At 33.7% G+C, this 26,331-nt stretch overlaps 1 long non-coding RNA gene across 1 annotated transcript; it reads right to left on the reverse strand.

The window, feature by feature from the left end:
• Positions 1–22,664: 22,664 nt before the first annotated feature.
• On the reverse strand, positions 22,665–24,476 carry LOC134280843 (uncharacterized). Its single transcript, XR_009994971.1, has 3 exons — positions 24,241–24,476; positions 23,716–23,782; positions 22,665–23,120 (listed from the first exon to the last, which is right to left on the reverse strand). It is a non-coding gene; the product is annotated as an uncharacterized LOC134280843 (long non-coding RNA).
• Positions 24,477–26,331: the final 1,855 nt, after the last annotated feature.

The raw sequence follows: 26,331 nt of genomic DNA on the forward strand, positions 1-26,331 counted from the left end.
ATCCGCCTACGGAAATCAAGCACAATATAATCAATATTATTTAAAATCAATGAGTTCATGTTTCGAATCGAATTTTTGTTTATTTTGTTATACTATACTCGTAAAGCAGAAGTCTCTGTCGAGACTGAAGCTCTATTGGTTTGAACTTATAGCAAAGGAAGAGAAAAGTACTTAAGCAGCTGGGATTTGAAACTAAATAGAATAATGATCGTTGATAAAGTCTCTTTATGTTCTTAGTGTAGTCTACTTGTGTGCCAAGTTATACTGAAATCAGACCAAAACTGTAGGAGGAGTAGCATTTTGAAACAATTTTACAGACATTTCTATTTTTGGTAACCACGGCAACACCGTTCATCAAAATTAAAATTCGATACACAGAATTATGTATCTTAGTGTATTCTACTTATGTGCCAAGTTATATTGAAATCAGACCAAAACTGTAGGAGGAGTAGCATTTTGAAACAATTTTACAGATATTTCTATTTTTAGTAACCACGGCAACACCGTTCATCGAAATCAAAAACTGATAAACAGAATTATGTATCTTAGTGTAGTCTACTTGTGTGCCAAGTAATACTGAAATCAGACCAAAACTGTAGGAGTAGTAGCATTTTGAAAGAATTTCACAGAAATTTCTATTTTTAGTAACCAGGCAACACCGTTCATCGAAATCAAAAACCGATACACAGAATCATGTATCTTAGTGTAGTCTACTTGTGTGCCAAGTTATAATGAAATCAAACCAAAACTGTAGGAGGAGTAGCATTTTGAAAGAATTTCACAGAAATTTCTATTTTTAGTAACCACGGCAACACCGTTCATCAAAATCAAAAAACCGATACACAGAATTATGTATCTTAGTGTAGTCTACTTGTGTGCCAAGTCATACTGAAATCAGACCAAAACTGTAGGAGTAGCATGTTGAAAGAATTTCACAGAAATTTCTATTTTTAGTAACCACGGCAACACCGTTCATCGAAATCAAAAACCGATACACAGAATTATGTATCTTACTGTAGACTACTTGTGTGCCAAGTTATATTGAAATTAGACCAAAACTGTAGGAGGAGTAGCATTTTGAAAAATTGTTTACAGACAGACGGACCACAGGCGCTTGTTTCATACAGTGAGCTTAGTTTTCTACTATGTAATAACACAAGGTATCCATCTTTCTCGAGACAAAAAATGTAGGTCACCAATTCAAACCCCTTTTTTATTTATTATACGCAACTGGCAACAAAAAACCCACATGTAATGGTTAGCGGAATCCCCCTTCTTGGACCTCATGTATATTTCCGTACCTCAACCCCTCGCGAACTTTGACATTGACCATAAAATTACACGCTTCGTCAATCTAAAGAAAAAGTACATCTCTAAACAGCTCAGCACTTCCGGTTTGGCAATTGCGATATGATTCACAAGTTCTCATTGGCTACTGGTACTCTCGGGAGTTTTCCATGCAATTGTATAAGGCACAAGAGAAAACCGAAATATTATTTTGGCGCAAATTTGAAAATTGATATTGTTCTAGGTTTTCTTTCAAATATTTTGTGAGATGACAACGTGTTGGTGATTTTTAAGATGATATGATAGTTATTATTAAAGCAAAAATATTTTGTTAAGGATCTTCTCTACACCAGTGCAAAATGTACCAGTAGCCAATGAGATCTTGTGTTTTATATCGCGGTTGCCAAACCGGAAGTGCTGAGCTGTTTAGAGATGTACTTTTTCTTTCGATTGACGAAGCGTGTAATTTTATGGTCAATGTCAAAGTTCGCGAGGGGTTGAGGTAAGGAAATATACATGAGGTCCAAGAATGGGGATTCCCCTAACCATTACATATGGGTTTTTTGTTGCCAGTTGCGTATAATAAATAAACCAGAAGTCTCTGTGGACACTGAAGCTCTACTGGTTTGTACTTATAGCAAAGGAAGAGAGAAGTTCTTAAGCAGTTGGGAATTGAAACTTTACCACAGCAATAAAAAGGTTAATGATCCTTGATTAAGTCTCTTTATCTTCTTAGTGTAGTCTACTTGCATGCCACATTATATTATAATCAGACTTAAACTGTATTTGGAGTAGAATTTTGAGAGATTTTAACAGAAATTTAAGAAAACCAAAACTGTAGGAGGAGTAGCATTTTTAAAGAATTTCACAGAATTTTCTATTTTTAGTGACAACGGCAACACCGTTCATCGAAATCAAAAACCGATACAAAGAATTATGTATCTTAGTGTAGTGTACTTGTGTGCCAAGTTATAATGAAATCAGACCAAAACTGTAGGAGGAGTAGCATTTTGAAAGAATTTCACAGAAATTTCTATTTTTAGTAACAATGGCAACACCGTTCATCGAAATCAAAAACCGATACACAGAATTATGTATCTTAGTGTAGTCTACTTGTGTGCCAAGTTATATTGAAATCAGACCAAAACTGTAGGAGGAGCAGCATTTTGAAAGAATTTCACAGAAATTTCTATTTTTAGTAACAACGGCAACACCGTTCATTGAAATCAAAAACCGATACACTGAATTATGTATCTTAGTGTAGTGTACTTCTGTGCCAAGTTATACTGAAATCAGACCATAACTGTAGAAGGAGTAGCATTTTGAAAGAATTTCACAGAAATTTCTATTTTTAGTAACAACGGCAACACTGATCATCGAAATCAAAAACCGGTATATAAAATTATGTATCTTAGTGTAGTCTACTTGTGTGCCAAGTTATATCGCAATCAGACCAAAACTGTAGAAGGAGTAGCATTTTGAAAACATTTCACAGAAATTTCTATTTTTAGTAACAATAGCAACACCGTTCATCGAAATCAAAAACCGATACACAGAATTATGTATCTTAGTGTAGTGTACTTGTGGGCCAAGTTATATTGAAATCAGACCAAAACTGTAGGAGGAGTAGCATTTTGAAAGAATTTCACAGAAATTTCTATTTTTAGTAACCACGGCAACACCGTTCATCGAAATCAAAAACCGATACACAGAATTATGTATCTTAGTGTAGTGTACTTGTGGGCCAAGTTATACTGAAATCAGACCAAAACTGTAGGAGGAGTAGCATTTTGAAAAATTGCAGACAGACAGACAGACAGACAGACGCATTACTATCGCATAAGCTCTTCTGGTCTCTGACCAGTAGAGCTAAAAAGGGGTTTGAATTGGTCACCTACATTTTTTGTCTCGAGAAAGATGGATACCTTGTGTTATTATATGGTAGAAAACTAAGCTCACTGTATGAAATAAGCGCCTGTGAGACGGACAGACGGACAGACAGACAGACGGCCGGACGCCGGACGCATTACTATCGCATAAGCTCTTCTGGTCTCAAAATATTAAAAGGAAAGAGATACATTGTAGTGAATGACTAATATATAAAAAATGTATTTTATCAAACAGTCATTTATGATATCGGCATTTCGTTTTTAAACATTTGGATAAATAAATAAATACGAAACGACAATTATTTATTATGTTCCCCAAACGAAGTTGGGGAACATATTGTTTTTACTCTGTTTCTTATTATGTTCCCCAAACGAAGTTTGGGAACATATTGTTTTTACTCTGTTTCTTATTATTATTATTATTATTATTATTCTTTTTTCTTCTTATTTCTTCTCCGGTACTTTTTTGTCCGCGAGTGTTCTCAGAAACTGTTCACCCAACTAAGCTAAAACCTTTTTAGGGTTAATAGGTGTGTAGTGTAGGTGTGCGGAACGAAGGTCATTTTGCGCGCATACGCCTGCACGTGCGGGCGCGTGATATGAGTGAAATGACTAATATATTTAATATAGCCATAACTTTAACATTTTTCGATGAAATGCTTTGAAACTCATTATATATGGATATATTAATAGTGTAGATAATGTGACACTATCAAATTAGCAAGAACTCACGCGCATCTACGTGCGCTTCGCTCTGATTGGCTGAAACCAAAATCTCAATATCTTTTCTGTTTTTTGACGAAATGGTATGAAATTTAAAATATAAGCATACTTAAGAATGTCCTACAATATGACATATAACATTTGTCATGAAAGCACGCGCATGCACGTGCGCTGCAATCTGATTGGCTTAAACTTCAAATGGCCGTAACTCCCTTGTTTTTCAACCAACCTGGATGGGATTTAGAACATAGACAGACATAATAGAATCCTACAAGAAGATATGGTCATCATGCACATGCATGCACGCGCATGCACGTGCGCTTTGCTCTGATTAGCTGAAACAAAAATCTCAATATCTTACTTGTTGTTTGATAAAATACTTTGAATTTTAAAATATAATCGTGCTTTAAGACGTCCTAAACTATTATATATAAAAGTTTTCAAGAAACCACGCCCATGCACGTGTGCTGCGATCTGATTGGCTTAGACTTTAAATGCCTATAACTTTTTTGATTCTCAACAAAACAGGATGAAATTTAGAATATGAATAGATATGACGGATTCCTACATTATGCTACAATCAAACTTGAATGCAAGGACATGCATGCACGTGTGCGCGCGCAATGCGTTAAATGACCGATTTACTTCATATAGTCGTAAATTTTTGATGAAACGTTTCAAAATTCAAAGAATAGAAACACATTAAAAGTGTAGTCACGATGATATAGCTTTCATGCATTGCACCTGCGCGCGCGTGCAATGATCAAATGACTTGTATACTTGATATGGCCGTTAGTTTTATATTTCTTTATGAAATGCTTTGATGACCTTGACCTTTGACCTTGACATTTGACCCCTTGACCCAAAGGTCACAATCCAGCTCAAGTTCGTAGATGTTATTACAAACTCACTTTAACAAATGCTTAGAATAAATAAGTCACACACCCCCCCCCCCCCTTCTCGTTAAAAAAAAAAAAAATCAATAGCTACGTAGAAAATTTCTCTGAAACTCAATCAATACCTGGGATCGACATAAAATTTCACTTAAGGTGCAGAAAAGACTTCATAGAAAGTTTCCTGAAAGTTTTACGGTAAGTCTCTAAAGTATATTGAAATTATGAATTTTTACGGCAAAAATTACAAATTTTGTCGTGTTTGAAATTTAAGTGCAGACGAACAAAGATATGATATAAACCTTTTAAAGCCTATTTCTCCAGATGTCGTTAATAGCATTCAATTCTACTGATATGAATTAATATTTTAATACCAAGCATTCTTCTTTAATTTTACCATTGAAATTTATCTGAATTTTTTTTAGAATTACACACAATCCCCAGAAATAGCGAGTTTCGGTATATTAAAAAGCAATACACGTTTCTTTCCCGTAAAACATCAGGTGTTAGAATTCATGAAAAAATATTAATGAGGGAGTGTTAAACAATACCTGTCAACTTAGCTGACACCAAAAAACCAGGGTACGTACACGAAATTTTCTGATTTATTTGCATCTGCAAACAGGGCTACCCTCAAATCCACGTGTTTTCAATGTCTTTATAAACATCTCAAAAGCACCCCAGGAAGTAGCCTCCTATGCCCTGGAAAAATAGTTCCTGTCAAAAAACTTTATTTATTTACAGAGTAGATAAAATTTCCTAGGCACAGGTACCAGTTTTGTCAAAATGGCCTGGAAGGAAATAAAAAAAAAAAAAAAAAACTCTCAAAAGAAAGGAAAATCGGCTTTATATGTATGGAACTACAATTGACTGAGTTCATGTTGATTGGTCAATTACCGGTGTGGTACCCCTAGTTGCCTTGAACCCACTCCTGCCTTTCTGAATAAAACCAACGCCGAGCCCGATGTAAAAATCCTAGTAGAGAAATGAGAAATTGAAATTTTCTGTCTTATTATGTTCCCCAAACGAAGTTTGGGAACATATTGTTTTTACTCTGTTTCTTATTATTATTATTATTATTATTATGTTCCCCAAACGGAGTTTGGGAACATATTGTTTTTACTCTGTTTCTTATTATTATTATTCTTTTTTCTTCTTATTTCTTCTCCGGTACTTTTTTGTCCGCGAGTGTTCTCAGAAACTGTTCACCCAACTGAGCTAAAACCTTTTTAGGGTTAATAGGTGTGTAGTGTAGGTGTGCGGAACGAAGGTCATTTTGCGCGCATACGCGTGCACGTGCGTGCGCGTGATATGAGTGAAATGACTGATATACTTAATATAGCTATAACTTTTACATTTTTTTAATGAATTGATTTGAAACTCATTATATAATGATATGTTAATAGCGTAGATAATGTGACACTGTCAAATTAGCACGAACTCACGCGCATGCACGTGCGCTTCGCTCTGATTGGCTGAAACAAAATTCTCAATATCTTTTCTGTTTTTTGACGAAATGCTTTGAAATTTAAGACATACGCATACTTTAGGATGTCCTACAACATGGTATATAACAATTGTCATGAAATCACGCGCATGCACGTGCGCTGCAATCTGATTGGCTGAAACTTTAAATGGCTATAACTCCCTTGTTTTTCAACCAAACAGGATGGGATTCAGAACATAGATAGACATCATGGACTCCTACAAAAGGGTATGATCATCATGCACATGCATGCACGTGCATGAACGTGCTCTTTGCTCTGATTGGCTGAAACAAAATTCTCAATATCTTTACTGTTTTTTGACGAAATGCTTTGAAATTTAATTCATAGGCATGCTTTAGGATGTCCTACAATATAATATATAATAATTTTCATGAAATCACGCGCATGCACGTGCGCTGCAATCTGATTGGCTGATACTTTAAATGGCTATAATTCCCTTATTATTCAACCAAAAAGGATGGGATTTTGAACATAGATAGACATTATGGACTCCTACAAAAGGGTATGCTCATCATGCACATGCATGCACGTGCGTGCACGTGAAATGAGTAAAATTACAAATACACTGGATTAAACATATTTTTAAATACTTTTGGATTAAATGCTGTAATATTTAGTATATTAAAATATACGAATAGTGTAGACAAGTTGATATATTCATTACGCACATGCATTCAAATGCGCATGCGTTCAATACTGAATTTTGAATAAACTTGATATACTTCTTGGTAAATATTGTTAAAGTCTAAAATGCATCGTGTTTGTCTTATTTAATGAAGCTTACAGAGACTATGGCACAAAAGGGAGTTGGGGAGCGTTTGGGGAACATCTGTAACGGTTCCCGTTACAATTAGCCCTAGTTATGTTCCCCAAACGAAGTTGGGGAACATATTGTTTTTACTCTGTTTCTTATTATTATTATTATTATTATTATTATTATTATTATTTTTCTTCTTCCTGGGAAAATTTTGTCCACGAGTGATCTTGTAAACTACACATCCGACTTAGGTGAAACCTTTTTAGGGTCAGTAGGCATGTTATGTAGAGTTGCCAAACAAAGGTCATTTTGCGCGCACGTGCTTGCAAGAGCGCGCACGTGCAACACGTGAAATGAGCAATATAATGGATATTGCCGTAAGTTTTCTATTTTTTGATGAAATTTTTTGAAACTCATAATGTAAGGATACATTAGTAGTATAGACAAGATAGCATGGTCAAAATAGCAAGATCTCACGCGCATGCACGTGCGCTTCCCTCTGATTGGCTGAAACTAAAGTCTCAATATCTTTCTTGTTTCTTGTCATAATCCTTTGAAATTTTGAACATAGTCCTATATTATGAAGATCTACCGCTCGATATATAAGAATTTTCATGAAAGCATGCGCATGTGCGCGTGCTGCAATCTGATTGGCTGAAACTTTAAATGACTTTAACTCCTTTATTTTTTGACGAAATGCTTTGAAATTTGAAACATAGTCATGCATTAGGATACCCTGCAATATGATATAAAAAAAATTTCAAGAAGTCATGCGCATGGACGTGTGCTGCAATCTGATTGGTTGAAACTTTAAATAACTATATCTCCTTTGTTTTTTGATGAAATGCTTTGAAATTTAAAACATAGTCATACAATATGATTTACTACAATATGATATAGAAAAATAATCATGAAATCACGCTCATGCACGTGTGCTGCAATCTGATTGGCTGAAAATTGAAATGGCTATAATTCCCTTGGTTTTCAACCAAACAGGATGGGATTTAGAACATAGATAGATATAAGGGCCTCCTACAAGAATGTATGGTCATCATGCACGTGCATGCTCGTGCGTGCATTTGGAATGAGTGAAATTAAAAATACACTTGAATGAGTGATTTCTAATACTTTTGGACTAATTGCTTTAATATAAAGTATATTTAAATATATAGAAAGTAAAGTGTAGACAAGATTATATGATCATTATGCACGTGCATTCACTTGGGCACGCGTGCAATGTTAAGATTTGAATATAATTGGTATCCTTTTGGGAAAACGTTGTTAAGTCAAAAATGCACAGATGTTGTCTTATTTAATAAGGCTTACAGGGAATATGGCACCAAAAGGGAGTTGGGGAGCGTTTGGGGAACATCTGTAACGGTTCCCGTTACAATTAGCACTAGTTATTATTATTATTATTATTTTTCTTCTTCTTCTTCTTCCTGGAACTTTTTTGTCCGGGAATGATCTTGTAAACTGTTCGTCCGATGTAGGTAAAACCTTTTTAGGGTTAGTAGACATGTTATGTAGATTTGCGGAATCAAGGTCATTTTGCGCGCACGTGCTTGCAAGAGCGTGCACGTGCAACACGTGAAATGACCAATATAATAGATATAGCCACAACTGTTCTATTTTTAGATGAAATGCTTTAAAACTCACAATGTGAGGATATATTAGAAGTGTAGACATGACGATATGGTGAAAATAGCAAGATCTCACGCGCATGCACGTGCACTTCGCTCTGATTGGCTGCAACTAAAGTCTCAATATCTTTCTTGTTTTTTGACGAAATCCTTTGAAATTTTGAACATAGCCATGCATTAGGATATCCTACATGAAATAAAGCAGTTATCATGAAAACACGTGCATGCACGTGCGCTGCAATCTGATTGGCTGAAACTTTAAACAGCTATAACTCCCTTGGTTTTCAACCAAACAGGATGGGATTTGGAACATAGATAGATATAATGGACTTCTACAAGTAGGTATGGTCACCATGCACATGCATACACATGCGTGTTCATGTGCTGCAATCTGATTGGCTGAAACTTTAAACAGCTATAACTCCCTTAGTTTTCACCCAAACGGGGTGAAATTTAGAACATAGATAGATGTAATGGACTTCTACAAGAAGGTATGGTCACCATGCTCATGTATACACGTGCGTGCACGTGAAATGAGTAAAATCAAACATATACTTGAATGAGCGTATTTTTAAAATAATTTTGGAATAAATACTTTAATATTCAGTGTATTAAAAATATAGATTGTGTAGACAAGATGATATGGTCATGACGCAAATGCATTCACATGTGCACGCGTGCAATGCTAAAGTTTAAATGATTTTTGTACACTTCTTTGTAAATGTTGTTAAAATCTCAAATGCATAGAGTTTGTCTTATTTAATGAAGCTTACAGGGAATATGGCACCAAAAGGTAGTTGGGGAGCGTTTGGGGAACATCTGTAACGGTCCCCGTTACAATTAGCACTAGTTATTATTATTTTTCTTCTTCTTCTTCCTGGGTACTTTTTTGTCCGGGAATGATCTTGTAAACTGTTCGTCCGATGTAGGTAAAACCTTTTTAGGGTCAGTAGACATGTTATGTAGATTTGCGGAATCAAGGTCATTTTGCGCGCACGTGCTTGCAAGAGCGCGCACGTGCAACAGGAGAAATGACCAATATAATAGATATAGCCGCAACTTTTCTATTTTTTCATGAAATGCTTTGAAACTCATAATGTGAGGATATATTAGTAGCATATACATGATGACATGGTCAAAATAGCAAGATCTCACGCGCATGCACGTGCGCTGCACTCTGATTGGCTGAAACTAAAGTCTCAATATCTTTCTTGTCTTTTGACAAAATCCTTTGAAATTTTGAACATAGCCATGCATTAGGATATCCTACAACATGATGTATAACAATTATCATAAAAGCACGTGCATGCACGTGCGCTGCAATCTGATTGGCTTAAACTTTAGATAGCTATAACTCCCTTGGTTTTCAACCAATCAGGATGGGATTTGGAACATAGATAGATATAATGGATTCCTACAAGAAGTTATGGTCACATGCACATTCATACACGTGCGAGTATGTGCGCTGTAATCTGATTGGCTCAAACTTTAAACAACTATAACTCCCTTGGTTTTCAACCAAACGGGGTGGGATTTAGAACATAGATAGATGTAATGGACTTCTACAAGAAGATATGGTCACCAAGCTCATGTATGCACGTGCGTGCACGTGAAATGAGTAAAATCAAAAATACACTTGAATGAGCGTATTTTTTAATACTTTTGGATTAAATACTTTAATATTTAGTATATTTAATATATAGATTGTGTAGACAAGATGATATGGTCATTACGCTCATGCATTAACATGCGCACGCGTGTAATGCTAAAATTTGAATGAACTTGGTACACTTCTGGGTAAATGTTGTTAAAGTCTCAAATGCATAGAGTTTGTCTTATTTAATGAAGCTTACAGGGAATGTGGCACCAAAAGGGATTTGGGGAGCGTTTGGGGAACATCTGTAACGGTCCCCGTTACAATTAGCACTAGTTAATTAATTACAACTGTCAGAGTATGACATATTTCTTTCGATTTATATGATACTAGTATACTGACATTTAATTTAAACAGGTGCTAAATGTGGCTTTGTGAAAGGTTTCCATATAATTAATTATAAAACCGTAATAATGTTCGAGATATTCCAAGTAGAAAATCCAAACCGAGGGCAAAACGTGCGAGAATCGTGTACAAAGCGTGTGAGAAACGTGTACAAAGCGTTTCGTACAGCCTTTCGTGTAAACCGTGCAGCCTTTCGTGCAAAGCGTTTCGTGTAAACCGTGTAGCGTTTCGTGCAAACCGTGTAGCGTTTCGTGTAAACCGTGCAGCGTTTCGTGCAAACCGTGTAGCGTTCGTGTACCGTTCGTGCAGCGAGCGTGTGGGGTAGTAGCACGTCTCAGGGTCTGTAGGAATAACAAGTACAGGTATTTTCCTATGAGTAAAAGCCATATATGCAGAAGGTGGTGGCAAAGGGGTTGAAACAGGCTGGTAGCAAGAGTTTTGAAAGTCGTTGGGGAAAGGGGCAACCAGTATCTGTAGGAAATTTTCTCTAGTTAAAATGCTTCAAGCAGAGACAGTGAAGGGCCGGAGCCCCCGGACCATAGGCGTACTACTGTGAACAATTTAACATTTATGAAAGCATATCATAATAATAATTAAGAAAACATTGATAAGATATTTTTGAAATATTTATCAGTTGTCTTATCTTTATAATTTCAATTCATTCAATATGAATTAAACTTATTGGCATTCAAGCTACATGTAATTCCTGTATTTATTTTAAAAATATCTGGACCACAATTAATTACCCATAGAAATAATAAACATCAATAGAAAAAAATCGTTAAGAAGGGTCGATCCTGAGCTTTTGGGCAGATTTTGGTCTTGACTTTTATTTCTGATTAAACCAGGAACTAAATTTTGTGGCGGAAGATTTTTTTTTAGAAGAAAATGATTAATTTTTCCCTTTTGAATTATATATAGAGTACAGTTATTTTTATAATCATTTTTTCTATGCTGGTTGCACACAAATCTGTTTTTGCAGTAAAATGTCTCTTGCTGGTTCTGAAATATGTAATTAACCATTTCTTACGAATTCTTTAAACGAATTATTACAAATACAGTAAATATATTCTGAAAGTCCGGGAAAACATTGAACCAAACTTAACATAATATTGACACTTTTTAGTAATAAGACACTTTATAAGAATAACTTTAACCTATCTGCTTAAATTCAAAAGTAAAAGACTTTAAGATATTTTTTTGCTTATTTAACTTTCAATAACGGAAAAATCACGTTTTGTGAGTGCAGAAAGGTCAAATAATTGTTTTTGCGAAGAAATTTGAAACAATTTCTTACTACTCGCACTTTTTAAAGAAAAGTCGTATTAATTGTACTGTTGCGCCAAAATAAGCATTTTGACACCCCCCCCCCCTTTATTTGATTGTTATTTAAGTTTAGTGTTTAGAAACTAAAAATATACTTGAGAAAAAAGTTTAAGACTTTAAATACCACGAACCAACCTCGTTAAACATCTACATGTACGTAGGGTTTGTCAAAGGATTGGTTTGTGAACAATAAGGTTGTCGCTTCTGTAAAATTTCCTTGCAAAGGCTCAAAGGATTCTCGAGAAATCCTGCGAATAGAAAACGAAACTGACAGGATTTATTGATTTAAGACCTTGACATTTAATTTTATGATTTCAAAATTAATAGGTTTCTTCTTTAGGCCATATGTAGTTTCTATGCAAAATTTCATTGCGAAAGATCAAAGGGTTCTCGAGATATCGTTCGGAAACGTACGAAAGCGTAACAGAGAGACAGAAATACGGACGAACTCAAATTAATATCCCCCACTCCCAGTGAAAGGGTAACGGGATGCTTCGCACCTATTCATGGTTGGCACCGCGATGTAATGCGCCAATTCTGTTTCGCGTTGAGATGGTTCGGCCCATCGCATTGTACATAAATGTGCTACTGAGCTTAGTTCGTTAAACAAAATATTTGTAAATTTAGATATTTTTGAAAATTTGTTTTTTAAATTCAAGATTATATTTCAAGCAAAGACGTAACTTATTAATGTTTGTGTTTGAAGTATACCTAGCAACTTATAATGAATTATTTTAACACCATGCTAATCAAAATACCGCCCTCTAATTAATTAAATATTTCTGACTTGGACTACCTACACGTCAATTTAACAATTCTCACCTTCTGATTTCCAAGTAATTACAACTAATTTATGAATTTGAAAAAATGGATCGAAATGTGATTGAATATTTTATATATAAAGTGAGATGTTTCGAACTGAAATCGGCGCGAATCATCCTGGCACGAACCATCTCAGTGCGACACAGAATTGGTGCGAAACATCCAAGAGAACAATTAAGTTCTCGACGGAAGATCAAATTATAGCGCCAATAAATCTCCCTTTATCCTATCTTTAACTGTCAAATGAGGGATTGTGAGTAGCATTAAAAGATTTTTTATTACCAACATTTTTAATCTATCGAATTTCTTGGTTTTTCATTTGCAGGTAGTGAATTGTATTAAAAACCGATTACCTGTTCTGAGAGAATTATTAATAATACCTTTCAAAAAAGTTAAGCTCTTTCCTCAATTTCCTTCTCAAAATTTCTTAATTCTAGGGCTTCATTCAGTGGTTGTCTTTTAATCCATCTGACATGCCTCCCGGGCATTAAATAAACTTAAGTAAGTTCAAAGTTATGATGAGCAAAAATGACTCTTCCAAAATTGTGAATTTTATGGCCCCAGGGTAAGGAGTTCTGGTGTGATGGCGGGGCTCTAATGATTATGTTGTGAAAATACATGAATTCTTTCTAAATCTACTCCTTTGCTATGGTGCCGCTTTATAAATTGTGAATTTCATGGCCTCTGGTTTAAAACACGAACCAAATTCATTTGTTTGAAACTTGTGTCATGATACTAAGGTGACCTATACTGCCCGTGGACCTCTTATCTTAAGTAGACATTTAAGAATACCTAATTTAAAAAATAATCCATTCTCTGGTCACTCATATTAAATGGATCTAACCGGGGGGGGGGGGGGAACTTAAATATACGCTACTTGAGAAGCTTTGGTATCAATGTCACCAATCAGATGATTTCACTTATTAAGAAAAATAATTTTAAATGTTTTTTAAAGAATTGTCCTACATATTCTTATGCAATAATTTACTAGCATGATGTGGCCCTGTCGCATCCATAGGGGGCATGATTTGAACTAATCTGAATTTATCCCATGTAGTGAAGGTTTTACATTAGTTTCTTCTCTGGCACTTTCCTATTGATAACAGAAATTTTGAAAGACACTATCAATTTTTATTATTTCTTCATTATCTCCCCTAAAGAGAGGACATGACCCTTCATTTGAACAAAGGATAATCCAATTCATGTATGAATGTTAATGTGGCAAGTTTGTTTGGTCCAAATTGGCATAATTGTTCTTGATTAAGATTCAGAAAATATGAGAAGTTGACCAACGACGGCCAAAGTAGGTTTTTCTTAGTCTTCACATTGTCAGTTTTTGGTTCTTTACGACATGTTTCCCATTCCTGACGCGCTGTTCAATGTCGTCAAACAGTTCAAATTTTAATTGAAGGCCGTCTTTCGTTTTTTCATAGAAACTTGTATTAAAATACCATGCCGATTCCAATTCCTCATTTTCACGGATTTGCTTTATTCAGTCTAAATTTCTCCTGCTGACATCGTCTGTAAAACGGACCTCGTCTTTCAGGTTCTTCTTTAGTCTCATTATCGATGTTTTCACTTCTGAGTAGGAAAACGAACAATAACAGGTTTATCTCTGAATTCAATGTTGTTTGATGGGATCCAATGAAATGCAGTATCGTCTGTCGGGTTCAGCTGCAACCCTAGGTCAGCCCTCACAAAATCCACTTTATCCTTGCGTAGATCTTGCTTTACTGTCGCCCGAAAGTTTAAGATTTTTATATTATTTTTCCTGGAGTATTGTTCATTGAAATTTCCCATTTTCATCGCTTACTGTGCATTATTTCTGTTAAGGTTAATTTCTTTATTTAATTTGGTATTTGTGTCTTTTTGCTGCTTTTATATCATTTATCAATTTCTCATTTTCCATTGCTTTGTATTTGTTTTCATACTTTCCTTATAGATCTTCGTCTCTTTTGTCTATTTGTTTTTGAAGCCTGTCTTCATATGCGGTTAGAAGGCTGTTGACAATTTCTATCACAACGCACTTCAGTTCCTCCCTCCCCACCAGTGATTCCTTGAGGGAATCAATGTCTGTTGTGGTGGGGAGGTCAGATAACTGTTTCTTGATAGACCCAAACTCATCATTCAAATGACCCGAATCAAAACTGGTTTCACTCAAGCTACATGTAGACACATAAGACAGAACCCTCCTTGGACTAAAGCTGGTGTTTTTTTCTTTTAAACCCCCAGGCATTGTTTGAAACTTTTATGCTGTAGAATACAATTTTCAACCAAAAAATCACCTTTCCTGTATCAACTACTCATCCAATTGGAGAAAGCACTAAAAAAAATACCTCCTATACCATACAGAATATAATTTTTTCCTATATATTTTCAAAGTCTCCCAGCTCCTTTACACTGCAGTTAGGTCGACAGCCATATTTAATTCTTCACAATGTAATGTCTTTGTCTTCCGTCGTAACAGAGTTGGAAGGGATGAAGTAACGTGCGTGTTTTTGTATGTGTTTGTTAGTTAATGCTTGTACAAAACAGAAGGGACAAAATTTGCATCCGGATCGATGTGGAAGACTTTCTTGATTATAGATATACTTTTTGCGAGAGGACTTTGCGGTGCCCTTGAGAAATAAATGCATTTGTCTGTTCTTCATCTTCAAAGAAAATAAACTATTTGATTACTTCTACTATTTTCATGGAATCCGTTTAGAGAAAGAGACGTGCACACACGCTTTACTTATTCTTCTTCAACTGAAATATTAAGTACATCTTTTATTAAAATTTTTAATTGCAAATATTGATTTCTAGCAACGAATAAAGAACAGGTATCTAAGTGGTAATTTTTTCTCGCATAATATTGTGAATGATGGAACCAGGAGTCATGCAGAAAATCAAATTTGTTATTTCCTTCTTTATCTTGTTTTATATAATTTCATGTTGCAAAGGAAATCTTAAAGACAGTTATAATTCATTTCAGCATGGATACAGATTACTCAGTAGAGTAATTACATCTTATACAAAATACAGTATTTTAGACTGTGTTACGGAATGCCTAAGGACCACTAGGTGTAGATCGGTGAATTATTTTAAAGGAGCACATTTTTGTGAAATTAACTTTCAAATTCACACTATTGAGACAGAAATGTACAGGCAAAGCCCGGACTGGATATACACAACGATAGATAGATGGAATAAGGTAAATCTAGATTCCTTTACATCAAAATTTGACGACTTCAGAACTTTCTTATTAAACGTACAAGCAAAAAAAAATGCTTATCGAGATAATATGATTCTGTAATTAAACGTGTATTTGTTTCCTTTTTGCTGACTCATCTAAATTGTTGTATACGTCCCTTATCATTTTGATTTTTTTCGTCTTTATTACACCTATTTTTAATACGTTCCTTTTTTGGGAGGGGGATGTTCTTGGGTGTGTTTCAATTTATTTTAAAAATTATAATTCATTTTTAGCTCTACTGGTCAGAAACAAGATGAGCTTATGCGATAGTAATGCGTCCGTCGTCCGTCCGTCTGTCTGTCTGTAAACAATTTTCAAAATGCTACGCCTCCCACAGTTTTGGTCTGATTTCAATATAACTTGGCACACAAGTAGACTAAACTAAGATTCATAATTCTGTATATCGGTTTTTGATTTCGATGAACGGTGTTGCCGTGGTTACTCAAAATAGAAATTTCTTTTAAAAACATTCAAAATGCTACTTCTCCTACAGTTTTGGTCTGATTTCAATATAACTTGGCACACAAGTAGACTACATTAAGATGCATAATTCTATAAACTGTAAACGAACTTTTATTTGCGTCAACTTTATTTCGCGATTAAATGGAGTAAAACTAGTTCGCAACGATTAATTCTTGCGACCAAGCTTTTTTAAATGTTTTTAATAGACACAGAGACTTTAAGGACTGGTATGCGGCGAGAAATAATCGGGATGATGAGGCTCTCGCGAACTTCGCGAAAATTCCTAACAGGCGAATAAAAGTTGGTTTACATTATCGGTTTTTGATTTCGATGAACGGTGTTGCCTTGGTTACTGAGAAAATTTCTTTTTTGCGAAATACCATATAAACTCGCCTATAAGTCAGCTTTTTTGAGTTAAACTTTGGTCCAAAACTCTATGCCCGACTTTTGGACGAGATATGAAGATTGGCATTTAATATTTCTATCATAAGCTTAAAAACTACAACCTTATAGGCGAGTATATACGGTACTTTCAAAATGTTACTCCAAATACAGTTTGAGTCTGATTATTATATAATTTGGCATGCGAGTAGACCTACACTGACATACATAAAATCAGTATTGTTTTTTTTATTTTGATGATCGATGTTGCCATAGTAATTTAATTGAAAATTCTGTAAAATTTTATTAAAAGCGACTCCTAGAGTTGTAGTCTTATTGCTGTCTTGCCACAAAGAGACTTAATCAAGGATCATTATTCTATTTATTCCTTTTGTAATGTTTGAATCCCAGCTGCTTCTTTTCTCTTCTTTTATTATAAGTACAAACCAGTAGAGCTACAGTCTCGACAGAGACTTCTGGTTTCCTTGTTGAAATAATTCAGCTCAGTTGTTTTGAATTTCCAGGATCTCGTACATTCTTGCTCGTCATCATACTGCGCACTCAACGAAAAATGCATCCTTCAACCTTTTGGTGAATTCCGGTGCGTTTCCTCAGGTAAAATCTCGATTATGAATCTTACGTTTTTTAGCTCACCTGAGCCGAAGGCTCAAGTGAGCTTTTCTGATCACATTTTGTCCGGCGTCCGTCTGTCTGTCTGTCCGTCTGTCTGTAAACTTTTCACATTTTCGACTTCTTCTCAAGAACCGCTGAGCCAATTTCAACCAAACTTGCCACAAAGTATCCTTGCGTGAAGGGGATTCAAGTTTGTTCAAATGAAGGGCCACGCCCTCATTCAAGGGGAGATAATTGGGAATTAATGAAAATTTGGTGGCACATTTTAAAAATCTTCTTCTCAAGAACCACTGTGCCAGGAAAGATGAAACTTAAGGGGAAACATCCTAAGGTAGTGTAGATTCAAGTTTGTTCAAATTATGACCCCGGGGGTAGGGCGGGGCCAAAATGGCCCACCAAACTTTTACATAGAAATATATAGGAAAATTCTTTAAACATCTTCTCAAGAATGACAAAACCATAATTCATCATATTTATATGGAAGCATGTTCAGGTAGTGTAGATTCATGTTTGTTCAAATCATGACTCCCCGGGGTAGGGCGGGGCCAAAATGGCCGACCAAAGTTTTTAAAGATATACATAGAAAAATCATTTTCTAAAAAATAGCAAATCCATGATTGGTCATGGGACTACTTTTGGATTTAAACTTTACAATAAAAAGCCATTTCCTTTTTCCTACCCTTAGTGCTCAGGTGAGCAATGTGGCCCATGGGCCTCTTGTTTATCTTGATCACACTGGAATGGCATTGTCAGGGCCATAAAACATGTAACCCTCTGGTCATAAACAATCTCGACACTAATTGGAGATTATATTACGTAATTAAGTTTTCAAACCATTTCAGCAGTTTAGTTTTTCTGTAAAAAAAAAATTAAACGCAGAACTAACAAACTTTATACTTTTCAGCAAAGATATACCTATTTAAGAATATTGAATTGACCAAAGATACCTGTTCAAAGCTGCAATCTCATTATTGAAAAAATGTTAAGAAATTGGTCCATTTTTTTTCGATTGCAAAAAAAAAACATCCTCATGAAGTATAAACAGTCAGTGAGTGAAAATTGACAAGGCAAATACATTGAAAATGTCTCCAATAGAAACTATCATACAACAAGACGCCAATAGGCCTGATAGATCACCTGAGCATCATACACGAACTTTAAAACAATTGAATTTAGTTCGTATTTTACACCAGAGGCCATGAAATTCACAATTTTGAAAAAGGCACTATTACTTGTCATAACTTTACACTTCGCATGCTTTCTTTATATATTAGTTTCACAATTTTGGTAGAGGACTCAATGCTGATTACTATCATGCCAACAGTTTGACAGCTTAATGTCCAGGAGTAAAGAAGAAGATTTTTAAAAATTGCATTAATATTAGTGGTTTTGGCCCCACCCCTCATGCCCATGAGATTATGAAATTCAAAATTGTTGTTCCCCTTCACCCAAATTTGGTTAAAATTGTTAAGTGGTTGCAAAGTTCTAAGAAGCTGAAAATGTTCAAATGTTAACGCACGACAACGAACGAAAACAACGCTTACTCTGGTGACCTAAAATATAATACTCAAGATAAATCAAGATAAAGTTAACCTTTTATCAAATACAAACATACATGTTTTATTTCTTCTTTTCGTTCAAAACCTGCCTCATTTGGAGGTTACCATGGTTACATTTGTATGTATACATGTAAAACTGCCGAGCTATTGTGATTAATAATTCATTTTCAAAATCGTTCACAGAGAAACAAATCGAAGAAACCGTGCTTGAAAGTGAGCATTAATCATTAATAAAAGACATCAGTTTTAACAGTGTGAAGTATTCTCTTCAAAGTGCTATATTTTTTTTAATCGTCGATAAGATGAATAATAATGAACCTTTGAAATAGACAACATGAAAGGGTTTTATCAAGCCGTAAGCACATTCTCTGTTGAAAATCGTTATTTAATTTAATCTTTAAGATACCTTACACAAGAGGGACACGGGCAATGACGCTCACCTGAGTAACTTTAGCTCTATTGTTCTTTACCAGATCTCCCCTTGTAATACCATTAAAGGAATTATTTAGCGGAAATGGATTTTTAAACAAGTTCACTCAAATTAGATTAAGCGCTATCTGAATGTGCTAGCAATAACATTTTATATACAAGGCATTTTACGGTAAACTTGCTTTAGCGGACTTTTCTTTCCACCAAAATCGCTAAATAGAATACATCCCTTAATGTAATACGTTTACAGTACCTACCACACCCTGGGTGTCAAAATTTGAATAACTTAGAAAATACTCTTTCATAGAATGATTCCACACACTTTTCAGTCCAAAAAATGTTTAAAGAATTATACAAAATGTTATTATCACACCTTCAGGTCTAGATTGTCATTTCGTCTCTTTACAGACTGTGGGATTCTGAACGTGCAGAATACTACGTGGAATGTACAGGACTGGGATGGAATAGGAATCTATCAACAATTCCACATTAAATGCTCCGATTCCCAGCTTCAGCGAGGATCAGGAAAGTTTTTGTGTCTTGAAAATGGGACGTGGATACTATATAAATATTATTAATATTTATCATTGGGTTCACGATCAGTCTCGTGCTGCATTTAATTCATGTTCCAAACGAGGTTGTCATTTGAAAAAAAATATTAATTTACTGTTGTGAGTAAAGTCTCTCATTTTTATCAAAAATACCTTATTGTACTTGATTTTTGTCCGACGTTTTCATGCATCAATTGATGCATACACAATTGTTCGTTAAGGTATATAAACTATACATTCACCTAGTTTGTGACTTAAGGTGGAATGCCACACCAACTTTTTATTTTATAGATCTTTGAGTCATCCTTTTAAAACAAGGGTTTTAGCATTGAAAAGTCGATATTAGCTCTGAATTATTTTATATGAATTTTTTTGTATTTTTTCATAGAAAATAAAAAAAAATTAATTAAATTCAACTAAGATGTTTTTGAGATAAAAGTTTGCTGTAAATGAATGTATCATATTAATATCTAATAAAATATGTAAAGAAAGGATTGTTAGACTTTTAAATTTTTCTTATCAAAAAATATTTATGAAAAAAAAAACAAATTATTTGAGAATATTTTTAAACCTATGGTTAAAATCACTATAAAACTAGTCACAACTGAGGACAACATGTTTGTCAATCATATTTTTAAAAGAAATTGAAACGAAATTGAGAAATTTTATAGAAATTGATTTATTTAATATTTGGACCTAACCCGAACAAAATTAAACTGATCCCAATCAAAAATAATACAAAATTAATAAAATCTAATTTACTGTATTTACAATGAATAAATCTATTTTATTGTCATGTTTATTAAGGTTTTAATCCTTACAGTGCTGCTATCCTATAAGTTGACAATTCTATCCTATCCTATCGTGAATCCTGCATCCACAATCCTATCCTGTGATTTCAGTCTAATCCTATCCTATCCTATCCTGCAACTCTCAGTTTTTTAATATTTAGGAATTAATTTGACAAAACGAAAAAAAAGGAATTACCAGGAAAAAAATCAGACATAGTTTTGGTATTCATTTAAATGTTATAAATTTTAATGGAAAAAAATAATCGAGATCGGCATTCCATAATTCCCGACTCGCCGCACAAATTAAATTTACGATTATCATTGCCATGTTAAAAATAAATGTTAACAAACAGGTCGTAATTACGTGGACAAGTACTGATTTTGCGAACATATGTAAAGAAATTGGGCTACCAGAAGAATTAAAGAAAAAAATATATACTTAGTGTTTTAATTTTCCTACGAACAATGATCGGGAGACCCGGGATCGCGACTTGCGTCCGACGTATTATTATTAATTATTTTTAAAAATCATAGGCCTATACGGTAAAAATGTTTAAGTATATGTTTCATGTAAAAAATTTATTTTTGCCTAAACTGAGCAACATGAAAATAACATGCATGTACATGTATCTATAGTTTAACTGTGCCTGCATAACAGGTTTTTCTGTATGCAATTCTCAAAAAGAAGATCTGACAAGACCATAAACCAAACAAAATGTAGGTCTAGAATATTTTGACTTTCACATATTAAACATTTTAAATGTGAAATTGTTTTATAATATCAAATATTAAATGTATGATTTTTATTTAAATTCATAATTTATTCTTTTTTAAAATTTCAGTTCATCATTTGTCGTATGTGATATTTTTCAAACATGCAAAATATATAGTTGCTAAATAAAATTCAAGATGATCAAAATGTTTTTTTTTTCATTTAACTTCAGTTTCTTCTCAGTTTATGGTCAGCTCAGTGTCATACAAATGTATTTCAATTTCCTATTTTGTTTTATGTGTGAAAATTTAATAATTTATGTTTAATAGAATATATTTTCTAAATTTGATATTGGTTGACAGATTGACAGTATATAAATATTGCATGTAGTTGAGTGTAACATTGAAAATTTTCACCCCAAGATAACCATTGTCAACTGAGGCCCAGCCGAGGTTGACAATGGTTTTCGAGGGGTGAAAATTTTTAATGTTACACTCAACTACATGCAATATTTATTATATTATACTGAATGTTTTATATAAATACATATTACAGTGAACCGTGCGCGCATAAATTCTGCGCAGTCACTATTTTTTGTAATACCACCCGTTGTCAAGCAATGTTGACTGTTGCAATGCAGGAGGGCATGGCGTCATTATTCAGCAGGTAGTAGTGCTTTTTATCAAATGTTTCTCGACGAATCAGATTCAAGTAATTTACATGAAAGTATAACAATAATAAATATTGTAGTGAGGTCACACATGTTCCTAAGATCTTATAAAACATGCAAGAGAAATTCAGAATTCACAGTATTTACAGTATTTATAATTCATTCTTGAGTAAAGAAAGTTTGTATTTGACCTTGGCATTGGATCTTGAATCTTAATCAGTGTCTGATTGAAAAATATTAATATGCTCCACACATATTCCTTAGATCTTATAAACATGCATAAGAATTCACAGTATGTATAACACATTCTTGAGTAAACCTTTTATTTGACCTTGACATTTGATCTTAAAATTATCAGTGTTTAAATGAGAAAAAAAACTTTCATCAAGTACACAATATTTTTATTCAAGGTGATTCCTCAACAATGTTTAACAATTGAATATTCCATTACCATGAGACAAAGTCATTAAAAGTATCCATGTACAGCATTTATGGATTTTAATTCAAAGATCACAGATACATGTACATGTACATGAACTTTGTTTAAATTTAAGTTTATCAATGTTTTTATTACCGTAGTATAATGTTTTACATGCATTTAATTTGACTTTTTTATTCGACGCTCAAATTGAAATTCAAATGTCATAGTTATTGTCAGAGAGATGGTCATAAACTGAACAGTTCCACAAATGTCAACAATGCACAGAAAACATACACTGATCTCCTTAATAAAAGCACCATGATTTCAGTCTTAGGAATCTTTGACACTGGTTTGAACATCTTTCATCATTTACTCTAACAGCATATGGCATGAAGTGCATTCTGCACAGCTGCAAATCTGCAGGGTTTCCTGAAGAAAAAAAAATCACATAATTATAGGCATGTAGATTGTAAATTTTGTCATACACATTTCATACACATTTAAAATGTTTTTGATTGTGATTATCTTTCACATTTCATGTACAATTGGCTTTAATTTCACCTTTTTCTTTCAAAAAAATAATGCATTTAGAAATCATGAAAAATAAAATCTTATACTGCAACCTCAGTCATATTAAATTAAGAAAAAAAATCTTATTTAAGATAATTTACTTGTACATTATAATTCATTTTATCTTGTCAACTTGCTAACAAGTATGAATACATTTGTTTTAGTGACTTTTCTCTATTTTCTCTTTGTATTTATCTATTTAATGTTTTTTCTTGGTTTTCTTTTTTTTGGTCTTGAAATTTGAATATGTAAAAGAAGAAGAAAATATCTATGTAACAGCAGCATGATGACCAGAAAAATTCAATATTTCTTTCAGTCTAACTCTCAAGATTTTTGAAAGAAGAAAATCACTTGTTCCGAGAAACTGCAGACATGTCACCTCAAAGCAGATAATTATGTTTCTATAGTTGAATGACCATTTAAAAATACATGATAAAAATAAAATCATACATACTTTTTAGATTAAAATCCTTTATACTGTGATGACGCATGATGACACATGAGTGCAGGCAAATCCATCACTGTAATGATGAATATTGAAAGATTAACTTATGTTTCATAACTCACAATACATCATACATACATGTACAATATGTAAGTGCACTGCTGAGTGAGCTTATTAAACATTTCAGCAGTAGCATTAGAAATGGTCATGATGATTCTACATTAATTTATTATAAGTTACACTGAAATGAAACAATTAAGGAAATAATAAGATTAATAAACTGATTAAGGCATAATACATATGATTGTTTTAGTCTTAGAGCTCATTGATAGCTAATTGAATCATATGACAGAGTAACGGGGGTATTTGTAAATATTTTATCCCCCCTTCTGTCTACACTAGTTCTTTTTTCCGCACGTAATTTTTGTTTATATTAAATAGAATAAAATGTTAATATTTTAAGACACGAGAACATTGTTTTGAGGGATTAATAAGTATAAAAATGCAAACATGTACAGTGTGTAGTATACTTACATGAACTCGCACATCATCTATTCAAGTCCGCTGTTGACGGTTCCTGTGGAATTATCCAAACAAACAGAGCATATTTAACAGAAAACATGTTAAAACACTTTTACACAAGTAAGAATCGGTTAAATCATCCAAACAAGCTGAAGAAATACGGTCTTTCGATGTCTGAACTCTTCGTTGTTTACATTCCCAAATCTTCCGGTGATCGTTCACGGTTAGATCGTACGCCGTGTTACTCGAAGTTTATAATGTAAATCTGTGTTTTGAGAAAATAATGTTTTATTTTCTATTGAAATTTTATGAATATTTCTTTTGTAAACATTTTATATCGTATTTCGTTTTTGTAATTTATTCTGATATATGAATGAACCTTTGCTCGAATCTGATTGGCTGTAGGATACAGGATAGGATAGGATAGGATAGGATTGGATTAACTTTTATATGTTTCTATCGTGAATCCTCAATCCTGAATCCTATCCGATCCCATCCCATGTCAACTTGTGGGATAGCAGCACTTAATCAGACTAGTGTTCTTGGGGAAATGTATTTATTTCCAATAAATATACAATTATGGTTGGGATCGGTTTAATTTTAACCACAAATTTAAAAAATATTCACAAATTATGTGTTTTATTTTCATAAATATTTTTTATTTTAAAAAATTTCATATCTATACAACTTTTCTACACATATTTTATAAGATATTAATGTGATGCATTGATTTACAGCGAAAATTTTACAAGAAAGCATCTTATTTTGATGGAAATAATTTTTTCCATTTTCTTTGAAATAATACAAAAAAATTCATATAAAATAATTGAGAGCTAATGCCGGCCTTTCATTGCTGAAACCATTGTTTAAAAAGGTTGACTCACAGATCTATAAAATAAAAATTTGGTGTGGCATTCCTCCTTAAGTTTTGATAAGATGACTCATAGTGGGAAGAGAATGTCCACTGAGCTTCATTTAAAACATAAATTCGCCAGTCAATTAGATTTTTGCAGAAGCATAAAAATTTGAAAACATTAAAATTTCTAGTGCAAATGTGTGTATCATTTTGGCTTTTGGTATATATTATGTTTATAAAAATATTATATATGTGTGTTAACCGTTGGTGAAAAATGGTCTGCATATAACTGTCACAAATAAGTTTAAGTAATGCCACAAAATGAAACATATCGATCCAGAAATTTAACGAAAAACTTGCATCATATTACCCAAATGACTTTGTTCTGTTTCAGATCTACCTACAAACTGTAAAAACCTCCATGAGTATGGTGAGAATAATTCGGGTGTGTACCAGATTTTCCCTTATGGATCCCGAGCCCGACCTGCCAGAGTTTTCTGTGATATGTACACTATGGGAGGCGGGTGGGCGGTATTTTTCTTTTGTGACATGCATTTATTTTTTTTTCTGTTTCATTCAGGAGGTTTTTAAATGAAAAATATACAATTTGCCAATCCTTGTCAAATAATATTGAATAAATGTATTATATTTGGAAGGCAATACAAAAACGTGTAAAAGGATCTGTGAGCTTTGATAGAACATGGGACGAATATAGAAGAGATTCGGTGACGCGGGACTGGATTTCTGGATCGGTAATTAATAACATATTTTTGATCTTATTCATTTTTATGATCATTGAAAAATCAAACATCCGCTATTTGTAAATTGTATATAATATTAAGCAGTTTTAATTCGAATGTACAGATGAAATTTAATTCAAGAGGCGGGGAGAAAATAAGATAAAACTTTAAGAACAATCAAAACGAAGACACTCGTCTCTGATGATTGAATCAATTAACCTTCTTGTCTGACACTTCAGGTTTCAAAGTTTGCCCCTCCTAAGCGAATCATTTATATTCATTTAAATTGGAATAGATGTATATTTAATCAAGTTTGATTTTTCTGTTGCATAGGAAATGACGTCATCCACCAGTTAAAAAGGGAAATATCTCAAATCTCTACATTTCCATCACTCTGGTTAACGGCAGCAAACTATACGAGTTGTACGAACAGTTCTCGGTTTCAAACGAAGCAGATAACTATCAACTCTTTCTTGCGGGGAGGGCCTCTGGAACCCTAGGTACTTG

Source organism: Saccostrea cucullata, unplaced genomic scaffold (assembly GCF_032062105.1).
Source record: "Saccostrea cucullata isolate Sc308-1 unplaced genomic scaffold, CSIRO_AGI_Scuc_v1 ctg5694, whole genome shotgun sequence".
Lineage (NCBI taxonomy): Eukaryota > Metazoa > Mollusca > Bivalvia > Ostreida > Ostreidae > Saccostrea > Saccostrea cuccullata.